The sequence below is a fragment of the Macaca fascicularis genome, chromosome 15 (genome assembly GCF_037993035.2).
Source record: "Macaca fascicularis isolate 582-1 chromosome 15, T2T-MFA8v1.1".
In the NCBI taxonomy this organism is placed as follows: Eukaryota; Metazoa; Chordata; class Mammalia; order Primates; family Cercopithecidae; genus Macaca; species Macaca fascicularis.
In genome coordinates this window covers 87115378-87131422 of record NC_088389.1, presented here as the reverse complement: position 1 = coordinate 87131422, position 16045 = coordinate 87115378, and positions in this window count along the sequence as shown.

Sequence of the window (16045 nt, the reverse complement as noted above, 5' to 3'; positions counted from 1 at the left end):
CTCTTAAATTATAGTTGTCATTGTTTGTTTCCTCATTTTATAATGATAATGTGAAAACACCTGAATATATTCAGAGTCAGCAAGTTCTGAAATCAGAATACAGTCAATGCTAGCACATTGATGAGGAAATCATCCTAGTGGTTTTTTTAAAAATTCATGATCCTAAACACCCCACTCAATTCAATTCACTGTTTTTTAACTGGATGGGAAAATTTTGAAAAAAAACTTAAAAATCATGACCTATATGTAATATTAGTTTGAGGACTTGGGAGACAAAATCTATTGTACAGCTTTGGTAAACTATTACAGAAAGTGAATTAAGCCAGTAGAAGCCTTACATAATTCTACTTGTAAGAAAAGGAATACGTGAATGTGCCCGTTGTTGCATGAATTCTGCTGGGGATGGCAAAATTACAGTTTTGAAGAAGGTTTAGGATTTAACTGAGCTACTTTTTTTTTTCCAGTGGAAACTGCTAAATAAATGATAAAAATCAGTATACTTTTTAAAAAGCAGATTACATTGTTCTAAAACTTCCATATATTATTCAATAAGGCATCATTTAAAAATAATATCTGGTATTCATTCATATATTATTATGAAATGGTAAAAAATCCATGTTCGCAGTATTGATAATGATGTTACTCATGAGGATGGAGATACTGAAATGACATTGATAATAATAGTGATCATAGCTAACATTTGTGGAGTATATACTCTGTTTCAAAGAAAGCCTACGCAATGGATGCTAGAATTTCCACATTTTTCCCAAGAAGAAAAAAGGTTGAGACAAAGTAAATAAATTATCAAAGTTACACATGGATTTGTTGACTAGAGCTGGAATTTTCACATCTAATGTAACTCTAAAGCCTTTGTACTTACGTAAAACCATTTAATTTATTACATATTTATTTTTATTTTTTTTAAATTTATTTATTATTATTATACTTTAAGTTGTAGGGTACATGTGCATAACGTGCAGGTTTGTTACATATGTATACTTGTGCCATGTTGGTGTGCTGCACCCATCAACTCGTCATTTACATCAGGTATAACTCCCAATGCAATCCCTCCCCCCTCCCCACTCCCCATGATAGGCCCTGGTGTGTGATGTTCCCCTTCCTGAGTCCAAGTGATCTCATTGTTCAGTTCCCACCTATGAGTGAGAACATGCAGTGTTTGGTTTTCTGTTCTTGCGATAGTTTGCTAAGAATGATGGTTTCCAGCTGCATCCATGTCCCTACAAAGGACGCAAACTCATCCTTTTTGATGGCTGCATAGTATTCCATGGTGTATATGTGCCACATTTTCTTAATCCAATCTGTCACTGATGGACATTTGGGTTGATTCCAAGTCTTTGCTATTGTGAATAGTGCTGCAATAAACATACGTGTGCATGTGTCTTTATAGCAGCATAATTTATAATCCTTTGGGTATATACCCAGTAATGGGATGGCTGGGTCATATGGTACATCTAGTTCTAGATCCTTGAGAAATCGCCATACCAAAAAAGAGCCCGCATCTCCAAGACAATCCTAAGTCAAAAGAACAAAGCTGGAGGCATCACACTACCTGACTTCAAACTATACTACAAGGCTACAGTAACCAAAACAGCATGGTACTGGTACCAAAACAGAGATATAGACCAATGGAACAGAACAGAGTCCCCAGAAATAATACCACACATCTACAGCCATCTGATCTTTGACAAACCTGAGAGAAACAAGAAATGGGGAAAGGATTCCCTATTTAATAAATGGTGCTGGGAAAATTGGCTAGCCATAAGTAGAAAGCTGAAACTGGATCCTTTCCTTACTCCTTATACGAAAATTAATTCAAGATGGATTAGAGACTTAAATGTTAGACCTAATACCATAAAAATCCTAGAGGAAAACCTAGGTAGTACCATTCAGGACATAGGCATGGGCAAAGACTTCATGTCTAAAACACCAAAAGCAACGGCAGCAAGAGCCAAAATTGACAAATGGGATCTCATTAAACTAAAGAGCTTCTGCACAGCAAAAGAAACTACCATCAGAGTGAACAGGCAACCTACAGAATGGGAGAAAATTTTTGCAATCTACTCATCTGACAAAGGGCTAATATCCAGAACCTACAAAGAACTCAAACAAATTTACAAGAAAAAAACAAACAACCCCATCAAAAAGTGGGCAAAGGATATGAACAGACATTTCTCAAAAGAAGACATTCATACAGCCAACAGACACATGAAAAAATGCTCATCATCACTGGCCATCAGAGAAATGCAAATCAAAACCACAATGAGATACCATCTCACACCAGTTAGAATGGCGATCATTAAAAAGTCAGGAAACAACAGGTGCTGGAGAGGATGTGGAGAAATAGGAACACTTTTACACTGTTGGTGGGATTGTAAACTAGTTCAACCATTATGAATTTATTACATATTTGACATTGGAATGTAGTTATTACTATTAACAGCTACTTCTGTGTACCCATACAACCTGGCATTGCCTTGGAGGCTTTAAAACTATTACCACTTTCCCAATTTCTTGTTTTTGTCAGGTTTGTCAAAGATCAGATGGCTGTAGATGTGTGGTATTATTCTGAGGACTCTGTTCTGTTCCATTGGTCTATATCTCTGTTTCGGTACCAGTACCATGCTGTTTTGGTTACTGTAGCCATGCAGTACAGTTTGAAGTCAGGTAGCATGATGCCTCCAGCTTTGTTCTTTTGGCTTAGGATTGTCTTGGCAATGCGGGCTCTTTTTTGGTTCCATATTAACTTTAAAGTAGTTTTTTCCAATTCTGTGAAGAAAGTCATTGGTAGCTTGATGGTGATGGCATTGAATCTATAAATTACCTTGGGCAGTATGGCTATTTTCACAATATTGATTCTTCCTATCCATGAGCATGGAATGTTCTTCCATTTGTTTGTTTCCTCTTTTATTTCGTTGAACAGTGATTTGTAGTTCTCCTTGAAGAGGTCCTTCACATCCCTTGTCATTTGGATTCCTAGGTATTTTATTCTTTATGTCCAGCTTTTACATAGAAAGGTGGAGGAAAAGTTGGAGTAATATTTTTTAGATTTTATGGCTGGCTTTAGGGAAAAGGACTTCTGATTTATGTGACTTGCACTGGGAACAGGGATTCTAATTTCTGTTGCTAGCATCGGGCAGAATAGGACTGAGAGACAGAAGGGCAGGAGAAGATCAGAGAAAAACTTTTGCTTCTGAGGCCTTTATTTGGGGGTATTGTTTTCTGAGTCCCCACATCCTCATCAGGTATTTATTTAGATTGGGGGATATACATGGGTGTATAGGAAACTAGATTGAAGACTTTTAAAAGTTAAACCAAAATTTGCCAAGATCCTGTAATACTTAGAAGACAATGTACTGCTGAAAGGAAAGAGCTTCCTTAATAATTGATATCCCTCCTGCTAATTTATTTGCCAAATCTTGAATCTTTGGAAGCCAGAAACTTAAAGAGATTGGGTTAAATTTTTCAACACCCAGAACAAAATATTTCAGTCTTTTTGGTTGAAAATAAAGTGAACACCAGTCTCTCAATTAAGAGACCAGAAATAAACATTAATAAGCCAGGGATGGATAGATTAAAGCTTCAACCAAGCCCAAACCAGCTCAATCTTTGAGAGCCTTAGTTCTTACCTATCTCTGCCTACCAGAGAAAAAAAATAATATTTTCTGGTAGATATTATCTGGAACACTTAAAGATATTATGTGAAAGAAAAATAACCAGTTTAAAATGAAACATTATTGCATATGCTTGAACATATTTAAAAAGATAAAAATAAAATAGAAAATTAAGAAAAAATAAGAAAATTATTTGACATATATTTTATATGGCTGACAAGGATTTAAAATAACTGTTATTAATGCAATAAAGGAAATAAAAACATCAACAAAATAGGTGAAATCATGTAAATTTCAACCAAAATTGGAATCTGTAAGAAAGAATGAAATGATCATTTTTGAACTTAAAAAATTGGAGAATAAAAATTTACTGGATGAATGTACAGGTTTTGTCACAGTAGTACACAGGACTATTGAATTCAAAGGCCAGTCAGTAGAATATATTTCAAGTGAAATAAAGAGTAGATCAGAAAAACAAAGGCATAAATATCAAGCCCCATTTAAGTCCAGTGTGTGGAACTGGATCCCAGGAGGACAAGAAAGATTCTGGGAAAGATGAGAGGATATTATGTGAACCCATAATAACTGAGAAATTTCTAATATGATAAAATATGTCAGCTCACAGATTCAAGAAACTTAGTGGATCACAAACTGAGTAAATACAATTTTTTTTTTAAAGTACACACACCTAAGTACATCATCATCAAACAGATAAAAGCACAGGAGAGAGAGAAAAAGAAAATCACAAAAGTAGTTAGAGAAACAAAGAAAAAAAAAAGACACTTTTGAAAAAGTAAACATAAGACCAACAGACAGTTTTCTAAAAAAGAAAAAAAAAAATCTGGAGTAACATATTTTAAAATGCTAAAAGGAAAAGTAAATAACATCAATGTGTATTCTATACCCTAAAAACATATTTTTAGGAAACAAAGACAATCAGAAAATGTTTTAAGACAATTTGTTCCTACAAACACTCAGTAGAAGAATTACTAGTGTTGCTGGGTGTGGTGGCTTACACCTTGAATCCCAGCATTCTGGGAGACTGAGGCGGGTAGAATGCGTGAGGCCAGAAGTTCGACACCAACCTGGCCAATCCAGGCTGAAACCACATATATACTAAAAATACAAAACTTAGCCAGACGTGGTGGTACCTGCCTGTAATCTCAGATACTTGGGAGGTTGAGGCATTATAATTACTTGAACCCAGGAGGTGGAGGTTGCAGGGAGCTGAGATCACACCACTGCACTCTAGCCTGGGCAACAGAGAGAGACTCTGTCTCACACACACAAAATTATAATCATAACAATGATTACTAGTGTTTTTCAAGGTGAAGGAAAGTGATCACAGAAAGAAACATTAATCTGAAGAAAGAAAAAACGAAAAAGGATAAATATGGTGGTAAATACAAAATTACATTGACTCTTTACAACAAAAATAACAATTAATATTACTAATTTATAACACATCCTGAAGTAAAATATAAAATCATAATTGTAAAAAGTTAGAGATGAATTAGATAAACTGCTGTGAAATCTTGTCCTTTTCAAGAGAGAGGATTACTGGTAGACAATATATGTGAGACAGGATATATGGTGTAATCCTTAGGTTAACCTCTAAAGCAATCATGTAAGAATGTATAACTAAATATTAATAGACGGCAAAACAGAATAAAAGCTATGTTAATTAAAAAGATAGCAGGAGAGGAGAAATAAAAGAAAAAAGAACAAATGAACAAACAAAACCACAAACAATGAGATGATAGGATTAAATTCAACTATATCAGTAACTTATTAAATATAGTATGAATAATATAATAACAACATGGAAAAGATTTAAAGTCTACAATAATTAACTTTAATTTAATTTTAAACTAATGAAAACCCCCCAAATCTCTATTAAAACTTAACAAGTTTAATACTCAAAGTATGGAGAAATAGCTAGATATGCTGTGCATATTCATTATACACACACACGCACACACACATAGAGTATTTGAATGAAGTGAAAGACATTCCTTGCTTTTGGATACAATGATTAATCTTAAAAGAGATTTATTCTCTTCAAACTGTCTCATAATTCAATGAATTCATATCGTCAAGAATATATTTTAAAGGAAAATCTAAGTTAACTTTAAAAAAACAGAATAAAGAAGTTATACTTGCTCTGGCCTACTTTAAGACACACCTCAGAGCCCCATTGTCAAATAATTGCTCAGCAAATATACAAATAAACTCAGGAAGCTGAATAAATATGATAACAATGAGAGAAAGTTAGATTTTTGTTTTTAGATGTTAGGAAAGTGGCATACTATATGGAGAAAAACAAACCTAAATCTCCACCTATGCTAGAAACAACATAGATTCTAAGTGATTAAAACATAAATATTTAGGATTAACTATAAAATGCATAGAAGCAAATGGAACATACATTATTAATTGGTAAAGGATTTCTCTTTTAAAGCATCAACCATGAGGTATCTTAGACTGCATGGCCAAAAATTGATAACTGTAGTTTATCAAAATACAAGATTTCTGACCCATGAGAGATAATAGATAAAAAGAAAGAGAAAGGGTTTAACATTCAGTATACAGAAATAACTCTTGGTTAACAAGAGTACAATATAATACAACTCCAATATAAAGGTGTAAATCATAAACTGGCAATTCAGAACCCCCAAAGTTACTACATATTAGACTAAATGTTCAAAATCATTGGTAATTAGATGAATTAAATGAAAATGGAAATCAGATATTTTAGAACTAGTACATGAGAAAAATAGAAATCTGTGCACTGAGGTAGATATGAGAACATGAGGCCTTTTGCATACCCCAGTAGTAGAATAAACTAAAGCAGCTACTCTAGAGAACTATTTGGGATTCCAGGATCCAATTAAGTATGCACATACTCTGTGGCCTATCAATTTCACTTCTGTGTCTATATCCCAGAGATATTATCACACAGATTCACAAGGGAACATATATGAGAATGTTTATTGCAGTGGAATTCACAGTGGCACAAAATTGGAGGCTGCCTTACTGTTTTCTCCTAAAAGAATACACAGGTAAACTGTTGGGAATGGTCAAAAGAAAATGCATTGCAGCAACAGGAGCAACATATAAAAACTAATCATAACAATATGGATGATTTTAAAGACTTAGTGTTTAGTAAAAAGTCATAAAAAATGATGAACAATGTAATATTGTATGCAAAAGTATATGTACACCAAACAACCATATGCATAATGCAGGAACTCACCTTTGTCCCCATCTAAAAAAAAACAAAAACCAAAAAAGATGCTCATTAAATATATTATAATGGCTTCCTATGGAGAAGTGTGAGGGAATTGGGGGGAAATTGTAGTGAGGTGTGAGTATAAAATAAAAGGGAAACAGGCAGATAATGGAACCTGGTAGGGTCAGGGGAAGAAATGGAACAATGAAAGGAAAGAAGAAAGGACAAAAGAAAAAATGGACCAGGCTGGGTGACATAACAAAACTAATCTCTACTAAAAATACAAAAATTAGCTGGGTATGGCGGAGTGCATCTGTAGTCCCAGCTACTGGGGAGGTTGAGGTGGGAGGATCACTTGAGCCCAGGAAGCTGAGGTTGCAGTTACCCAAGATAGTGTCACTGAACCACTGAACTCTAGCCTAGTCGACAGAGTGAGATCGCATCTCAAAAAAGAAGAAAAAAAATAAGCATATATAGCATATATATACACACACATTAAAAGAAAAGAAAAGATGGGAGGACAGAAGAAGAAAGGAAAGAAGGAAAAAATACTCTCTGAGTTGTGTTCTATTAATGGAATATGACTGTATATGACATATACTTTATTAGTAAGACTAATAAAAATCAGGAAAAGAAAATGGGTTAAATACCATATTCTGTGTTTTAAATACACAAATGATAGATATTAAACAACTATTATTCAATCATGTCCTTTGATTAATTTTTAAAGTGAATTCTAAAACTCTTCTCTGAAGTAAATGACTCTAGCACATTCATGAGCACTCATGAAACTAAATGAGATTTTTTAAAAAGAACAGATTTATTAAAATGAATACAACAGAAGCATTTTATTGCAGTGTCATTTTACCTTCATAACATATACACAATATATATTTTAAAACCCTAAACATGCTTTTATTTGCCCTCTGTTAAAGACTCCCTCACCCATATTATCAGTCCAGTTTAACCTTTTTTTTTTTTTTTTTTTTTTTTTTTGTCTAATGCTTCAAAGTACTGTGAAAATTGATTATACATATGGGATCATTTATGTCATACCCAACTAAATCCGAGTCCAGGGGTCAGGGGAAAAAGTAGTCAGGGCAGATAGCACCTGTTCCAATAATTAAATGCTTCACAAGCCCAGCAGCTGAAACAGCCTGCGTTAACTCTAAGATCAGTTTTACCTAGTAGCTGCTAAAACAACCTGCCATGACTCTGAGACTGGTTTTACCTACCATCATGACTCACCAATCAGAGCTTGTTTGTTGCCCAAAACTCCTCTAATGCCAATAAGCTTTCATTTAAAACAATATGTAACATCTTTCTATTAAAGCCCCCAACCTTCTCTTTGTTTTAGGGACATATTGAAGACCATCTGGTCGGTGTGTATGCCCTGAATTTAAATTATTTCTTCCTAAATAAAACATGAAATGTAGAGGCTTGTCTCTATATTTTATTTTGACTTTGATAATATACAACATTGCTTTTCAAATTTATTTTTAAGTTGTTTCTTTACAATTTAGAATATGAATATATTTTCTCCTGTACTTCTTTTAATGTAAGAATGATTTACTGAGTGGTGTTTAAAATACCCGACCAGTTCACTGAAATGTAACTGAGTGTGTGGAGACGTATTTTGTCACAAATAAATAAATAAGGAGGACACAATCTCCCCTCCACTTTTGCCCAGAGCCTGTTATTTTCGAGAGCCCTCTTAATGAGGCTAAGTGTAGCTACATAATAGGAACTGCGCTGATATTTGCTAACACTCTTAAGGGGAAATTCTGTTTCTACACACAGACATCACTTGTTACCAAGAACGAAAACATTTTTCTCAAAATGGTATCAGAGGCTTAATAATCTGTCACATCCTTAGGTGTGTTTACATATTCGGAACTGCTTACAGTGTTATTATGATAAGAAAACAGATTAAGTTTACTTAAAAAATATAAGATTATGCTTTGTCTGATTATTCTAAGTTTCATTTATTCTAGGTGTCTATTTATATATAATATGTAATACACATGTAAATTAATCTACATATTGAATGATAGTAGTTAAACTAAAATCCTGCTATGGTAAAAACAAAAAAGTAAAATGATTAATTAAACTTCATAGTAGATGTATGTAAATTTTTTAACAGTCAGAATAACCTGAGCTATTACAAAGTAATTAAAGACATTTATATATGTATTTCGACTTCAATTCATAGAGTGTGATTTTTCTGTGTATGTGTTTGTGAGTGATGCTCATTCATTCATTGATTTATTCATCTCTCATTTTTTTTCTCCTGAACAAACAAAATTTCTGGGATTACATATAACTTAAAATATTATGAAACATCTTCATGAGTCAACCACACTACACTACCTGAAATGCATATTGTGTTTGTGCAAATGGTAATATCAGAAGTACCTATATCTAAGGTACTCGAGAAAACATACCTACAAATTTCTGAATCCATAAAATACCTTTTTGGTGAGATTTCCATGTATGTATCAAAATATGAAAAATCATAGATCATGACATTGCTGTTTATATTTACTATTAAGATAGGTGAAAAATTTATAACAAATAGGCTTACAAAAATGGCCATTTTTATGTCATTGGTCATTAAGTAGAACATAATGCAACACCAAGCAAAACATGAATATGTTTTTATTTGTAAGGTTTCTAAAACTTGGAATTGACCTCTAAGCCTTTATATGTTTTACTAAAGCTTTGGGTAGATAAATATATTAATTGGGGTCAGGCGCCATGGCTCATGCCTTAATCCCATCACTTTGGGAGGCCAAGTCTGGCAGATCGCTTGAGTCCAGGAATTCAAGACCAGACTGGCTAACATAGCAAATCCCTGTCTCTAATAAAACTATGCAAAAAATTAACCAGACTTGGTGGCACATGCCTGAAGTCTCAGCTACTTCTTAGGCTGAGGTGGGAAGATCACTTGAGCCTAGGAGATGGAGGTTTCAGTGAACCGAGATGGTGCCACTGCACTTCATCCTGGGTGGCAGAGCAAGACCTCATCTCAAAAACAAATGTGTGTGTGTATGCATGTGTGTGTGTGTGTATAGATATGTGTGTGTGTGTGTGTGTGTGTGTATATATATATAAAATCATTCTTGCTGAATTGGTTCAACAATGTAGAGAGAATAGATCAACTTCTTTTAATGTAAGAAGTGTGGTTTTTGTACTATACTGGAGGCCCTCTAACTGGAATATTGATCAGGTTGTGATAATCTTTCAAAGAGCTTATTTAATAGAGTTATGTTTCTTTATCTTTTAGCCATATATATATACACACACACACTTGTTTTTGTGTGTGTATATATATTTGGCCAAATATATATATCATATATGACATATATATATGATATATGTATTATGTATATATGATATATGATATCATATATAATATATATCATATAATATATGATATCATATATTATATATTGTATGATATATATGATATATCATGTATGATATGATATATATTTGTATTTGTGTGTGTGTATATATATTTGGCTAAAAGATAAACATAACTCTATTAAATAAGCTCTTTGAAAGATTATCACAACCTGATCAACATTCCAGTTGGAGGGCCTCTGGTATAATAGTACAAAAACCACACCTCTTACATTAAAAGAAGTTGATCTATTCTCTCTACATTGCTGAACCAATTCAGCAAGAATGATTTTGATCAATGGACAGAATAAATAATGACCTCTGGATTTGAATTTATGCCCCACAAACAAACAATAATCAAAATATTCACAAACATTTCTGTTACATCCCACAGAGTCTAAAATTTTATTCTTCAGATACAATATATTGGATTAGAATTGTAGCCTAAGAAATGTTGTGAAAATAAAAATGCTGATGGGAAAGATAATGAATTCAATCTAGCTTTAAGGCTCCTTGGGGCCTATTTTGCTTACTCTTGAATTGCTCAAGCATAGCACAGGCCAATCCAGGTATTATTCATTAATTAAAAGTTAGCTGAATAAATGCATAAATAAGCATATTTTTGTTAAAAAACAGATTCCAGAGGTAGAAAAGTTTAGAGTTAATTGATAACTTATTTAGTTTTATTTGGCTATAGGAACTTTATTTAATTTCCCTAAACCCTAATTTTTTAAGCTGTAAAACAGGTAGAATAATGTAGAATTCAATTGATTGTCCCAAAGATGAAGGGGAAAAGAGTTGTAGCAAGATGTGCTAGGCTATCAATCAATGACAGTAGTCTAATGCCATTCATTTTACCTTGTTAATAGAAACATCATTATCAGTATGTTGAGTAACCAGGAGTAACAGAGAGGAAATGTGTGAGGTAAACCTACAGTGAGGGACAACATCAAAACAAAATTTGCCTGTGTTTCAAGAATTTCTAAGTTAGTAAAAAATTAAGATAATATATGGGACAGTCCTATTCACTTAAATTCACTATTTTGACACAGCTTTTGTTCTTATATCACAGGAACTGGAAGAGTTTATTTATTCAGGTTTTCTGCTAAAGGAATTCAAGTGTTAAATAAGTAATAAGAAGCAATGAAGAGTTCTAAATAGAACCTAGAACCTCACAATATTCTGTATTTGCCGAAAACTATTAGACCAGAACAAGTTCTTACATTTTTTGGCCATTGTACGGAAACCATCACCCTGTAGTTTTTCTCCTCACATGTGTCAGTTGTTTTCTCTTGCTCACCTCCAGAATTTTGTGATTTGGAAACTGTAATTTAACTAATAACAGTCATGACTTGGTAGTATTTAAAATATCCTCCCACTGCAGGAAATGCATAAAGCTTTGTTTGAAGTTTGTGTCTGTTGGGGGAAGAAGGCATTTCAAAGAAAGATATTTACATTTCAAATAGATGTTCTCAATGCTTGTACTTCCTTCAGTCGTTTATAATTCAATCAATTGGATATGAAGTGCTGATGCTGAAATGCAGAAGTAGAAAGTTCTCATTCTCTCAACTTTAAAAGTATCTAAATTAAATCTGGCTCTGGTCAGTAATGGATGTGCCAACGCTCTGAATACTGCCCTAACTTAAAAAGGAGTTGTTTTAAAATGGCTTGAAGGTTATAAAAAAACACATTTCCACTAACACAAAAGGAAACAACCTCACTTCTAAAATGTTATGTACTAGGAATATAATCCACTTACTATAAAAATATTGAGGGATATATAGAAAGTGAATATAAATAATCTGGCTACCATAGCATGCACACTCATATGAGTCTGTGTGTAGGAGTATGAGGAGGTAGTTTCTGTTTCGTGAGTTAAAATTAAGTATTAAATACTTCATTTGGAAACGTAGCCATTATATATAATGTTTCTATCTATATAATATAAAATATAGTTAATCTATAGTATATGCTATAATTTATATGTAATATATGATATATATTTATAATATTTATATATATATATATTTGGGATAAAAATAGAGGACGGAGTCTTTCTATTTTGGCAGTCTGGGAGTGATTTTTTTTTCCAATTCTCTTTAACTCCGTCTTTACTAGCAACTAGATATACCATCCATGTTTATCAAATGAATGCTTGATGCCCTTCTAAGTGATTATGGAATGGTGGGGCAATTATCTTTGATGATAGGTTATTTGCGATTGCTACCCACCAACATAAGTAAATTAGAGTAGATGGCCAAAGAAACAGAAATAGAATGGCGCATACAGGAAAAAAAAAAAAAGAAAAAAAAAATGACTGCGTTAAAAAAATCAACAAAAAGGGCAAAATATCCCCAAAATGAACAATTTCTCAAGGACTCGTTTCTTCCTAGTGACTTTCAGAAAAACCAGTGCTGTGGTAGGAAGAAATGAGGCAGTTCGGGTTCTGTGAGAACTGTCATCAGTCCTGCAGTATAAAACAAGCCAATAAAACTAATCTACAAGGGGCTTTTAGATTTTGATTAGATTGTAGATTGCAAGCATTTTGTGAAGTTTCTTTAAAAATAGCAATTGATTTTCCCCTCTAACCAAGCAATTTAATCTCTGGTACAAGTTTCAAAGCCAGCTATGGGATAGTGGGTTTCCCTGCAGGATCAGTGAGCTAGCAGCAATACACCTGCCACTTGGCTTCTAAAATAATCATTTGGCAAAGATAATTTTATTGGGCAGGAATAAAGGTTAACAACCTTTGTTAAGGCTGTTTAGTGTCAGAATAAGTCAAGGACCACATTCATCTCACCATTCCTTCCTCTTTCAGTTTTGTTGCTTTTTGTGATGAACAGAAATTTAGACGAACATGTTTTTTAGTTGCACAATGCCTAATACTTATTCAAATATGCATGTATTTATGTAAAGTATATTAAATATATGGCATGCTGTCAGCACCATGCCAGAAAATGAGAGATAAATATGAGAGAAGCAGAGGATCTTGTACAAACAAAGAAAAGAGATTTAAAGAAAAAGCTGAATCTGATTGAATAGCCAGGCAGAGTTAAATTTACACATCTTGCTTTTTCTCTGGGAAAAGGAAACAGTGAATGCTCCGGAATTGCACTTGGCTTGACTTTGTAGATGTAATTTCTAATGTACAACTATTTCCCAGCCATTGCCATGAAGTCCCCTGCCTGGGTCCAGGGTGTTTTGTAAGGAAGACATTTAGTAATAGGTCCCAGTGACTATGCAGAGAAAGGAGAAAATGGACTGGGGAAGAACTACTGAAGTAAAAATTAGGGAATGGAAATGGCAGGAGGAGGCGGCAGTATAAGCAGTGAATGGTACCTAAGGATTGATAGCCAAAAAAGTGTATTGCCTCCAACATTGCTTCTTGAGAAGATATGTAAACTCATATTCCTGGGTATTTGCTGGTAACTGTCCCCACTTTGTGCCAGAAAGGTTCCCAGTGGCTTAGCAAAGCCACAGTTACAGGATGTTAAAACAAACCTACCATAAACTTACAAACTTCAGTTAACTCTCATCAATTCTTGATATTAACTGAAATGTCACTTTGAGAAACACATAACTATAAGATCTCTTCTTTTCTTATTTTGGAACACAAAAATAATAACTCCTGCCTAGAATGTTTTATAGAGACATTATGAGGAATAACATATTACTTTATAATAGTAAATAAATTGTCACTATTATTATTATATTAACCTATCATTTATTGTAAAATGTTTCAGACACTGTTTCAAACATGTTACATACATTGTCTTAATATGTCATAACAAAATGATGCCTTTAAGGTAAAATGTAAAGAAAAATGACAAGAGATTTAACTTATAAAATTATTTCTCCCTTTCTGTGTGTGTATGAGAGTCTCTGTCTAGCATATTATTTTCTCTATTATTAAACCAAACAAATATCCATATAAAGTTTGAAGAATATAGAAAATAGAAAAGAGGAAAACATTGCGCATTCCCATCATCCAGACACAATTCTTAATATTTGGATATGGAAGTTTGCATTTGTTCTTGCCTTTTAATAAAGCTCTGAGATTTGCCATTGAGTACTGTGGATGACTGCTTTTATTAAAGTTATCTCATCCTGCCGTTTTTACAGAATTGAATTTTTTTTGACTCTGTAATAACCATTTAGGTACTAGGGTGATGTACTGACATAAGCACTCAGATAATTTTAGTAATTCCATTTTGGATAGCTTGAATACAATGTAAAGGGTATAGCCAAGTACAGAAATTTAATCCACTGTGTATTAAGATTATTGCCCATAACCAGCTTTATTTTTTATTCCTATGTGTTTATTAAAGACATACAGCTCCTCACTTTTATGTTAGTTTCTTTGGTAATCCTATTTAAGTACTTTGCAAATTTTTGGTAAAACCAGTTTATCTTATCTGAACTAAGTCTACTAAAAATTTATCTGTTAGATTTGCTTTATATAAATTATTTATAAAAATCTAACACGTGAAATTTAAAAATATAAATTATCTAATATGTAATTTAATCACAGATGAATGACCCAATGTAATTTCAGATATTCTATGTATTAACACAATATAAATTCACTTGAGTTTTTCTTTTTTTTATTATTATTATTGTTATACTGTAAGTTCTAGGGTACATGTGCATAACGTGCAGGTTTGTTACATATGTATACTTGTGCCATGTTGGTGTGCTGCACCCATCAACTGGTCAGCACCCATCAACTCGTCCTTTACATCAGTTATAACTCTCAATGCAATCCCTCCCACCTCCCACCTCCCCACGATAGGCCCCGGTGTGTGATGTTCCCCTTCCCGAGTCCAAGTGATCCAATTGTTCAGTTCCCACCGATGAGTGAGAACATGCGGTGTTCAGTTTTCTGTTCTTGCAATAGTTTGTTGAGAATGATGGTTTCCAGCTGCATCCATGTCCCTACAAAGGACACAAACTCATCCTTTTTTATGGATGCATAGGATTCCATGGTGTATATGTGCCACATTTTCTTAATCCAGTCTGTCACTGATGGACATTTGGGTTGACTCCAAGTCTTTGCTATTGTGAATAGTGCCGCAATAAACATATGTGTCCATGTGTCTTTATAGCAGCATGATTTATAATCCTTTGGGTATATACCCAGTAATGGGATGGCTGGGTCATATGGTACTTCTAATTCTAGATCCTTGAGGAATCGCCATAATGTTTTCCATAATGGTTGAACTAGTTTACAGTCCCACCAACAGTGTAAAAGTGTTCCCATTTCTCCACATCCTCTCCAGCACCTGTTGTTTCCTGACTTTTTAATGATCGCCATTCTAACTGGTGTGAGATGGTATCTCATTGTGGTTTTGATTTGCATTTCTCTGATGGCCAGTGATGATGAGCATTTTTTCATGTGTCTGTTGGCTGTATGAATGTCTTCTTTTGAGAAATGTCTGTTCATATCCTTTGCCCACTTTTTGATGGGGTTGTTTGATTTTTTCTTGTAAATTTGTTTGAGTTCTTTGTAGGTTCTGGATATTAGCCCTTTGTCAGATGAGTAGATTGCAAAAATGTTCTCCCATTCTATAGGTTGCTTGTTCACTCTGATGGTAGTTTATTTTGCTGTGCAGAAGCTCTTTAGTTTAATTAGAACCCATTTGTCAATTTTGGCTTTTGATGCCGCTGCTTTTGGTGTTTTAGACATAAAGTCCTTGCCCATGCCTATGGCCTGAATGGTATTACCTAGGTTTTATTCTAGGATTTTTATCATATTAGGTCTAACATTTAAGTCTCT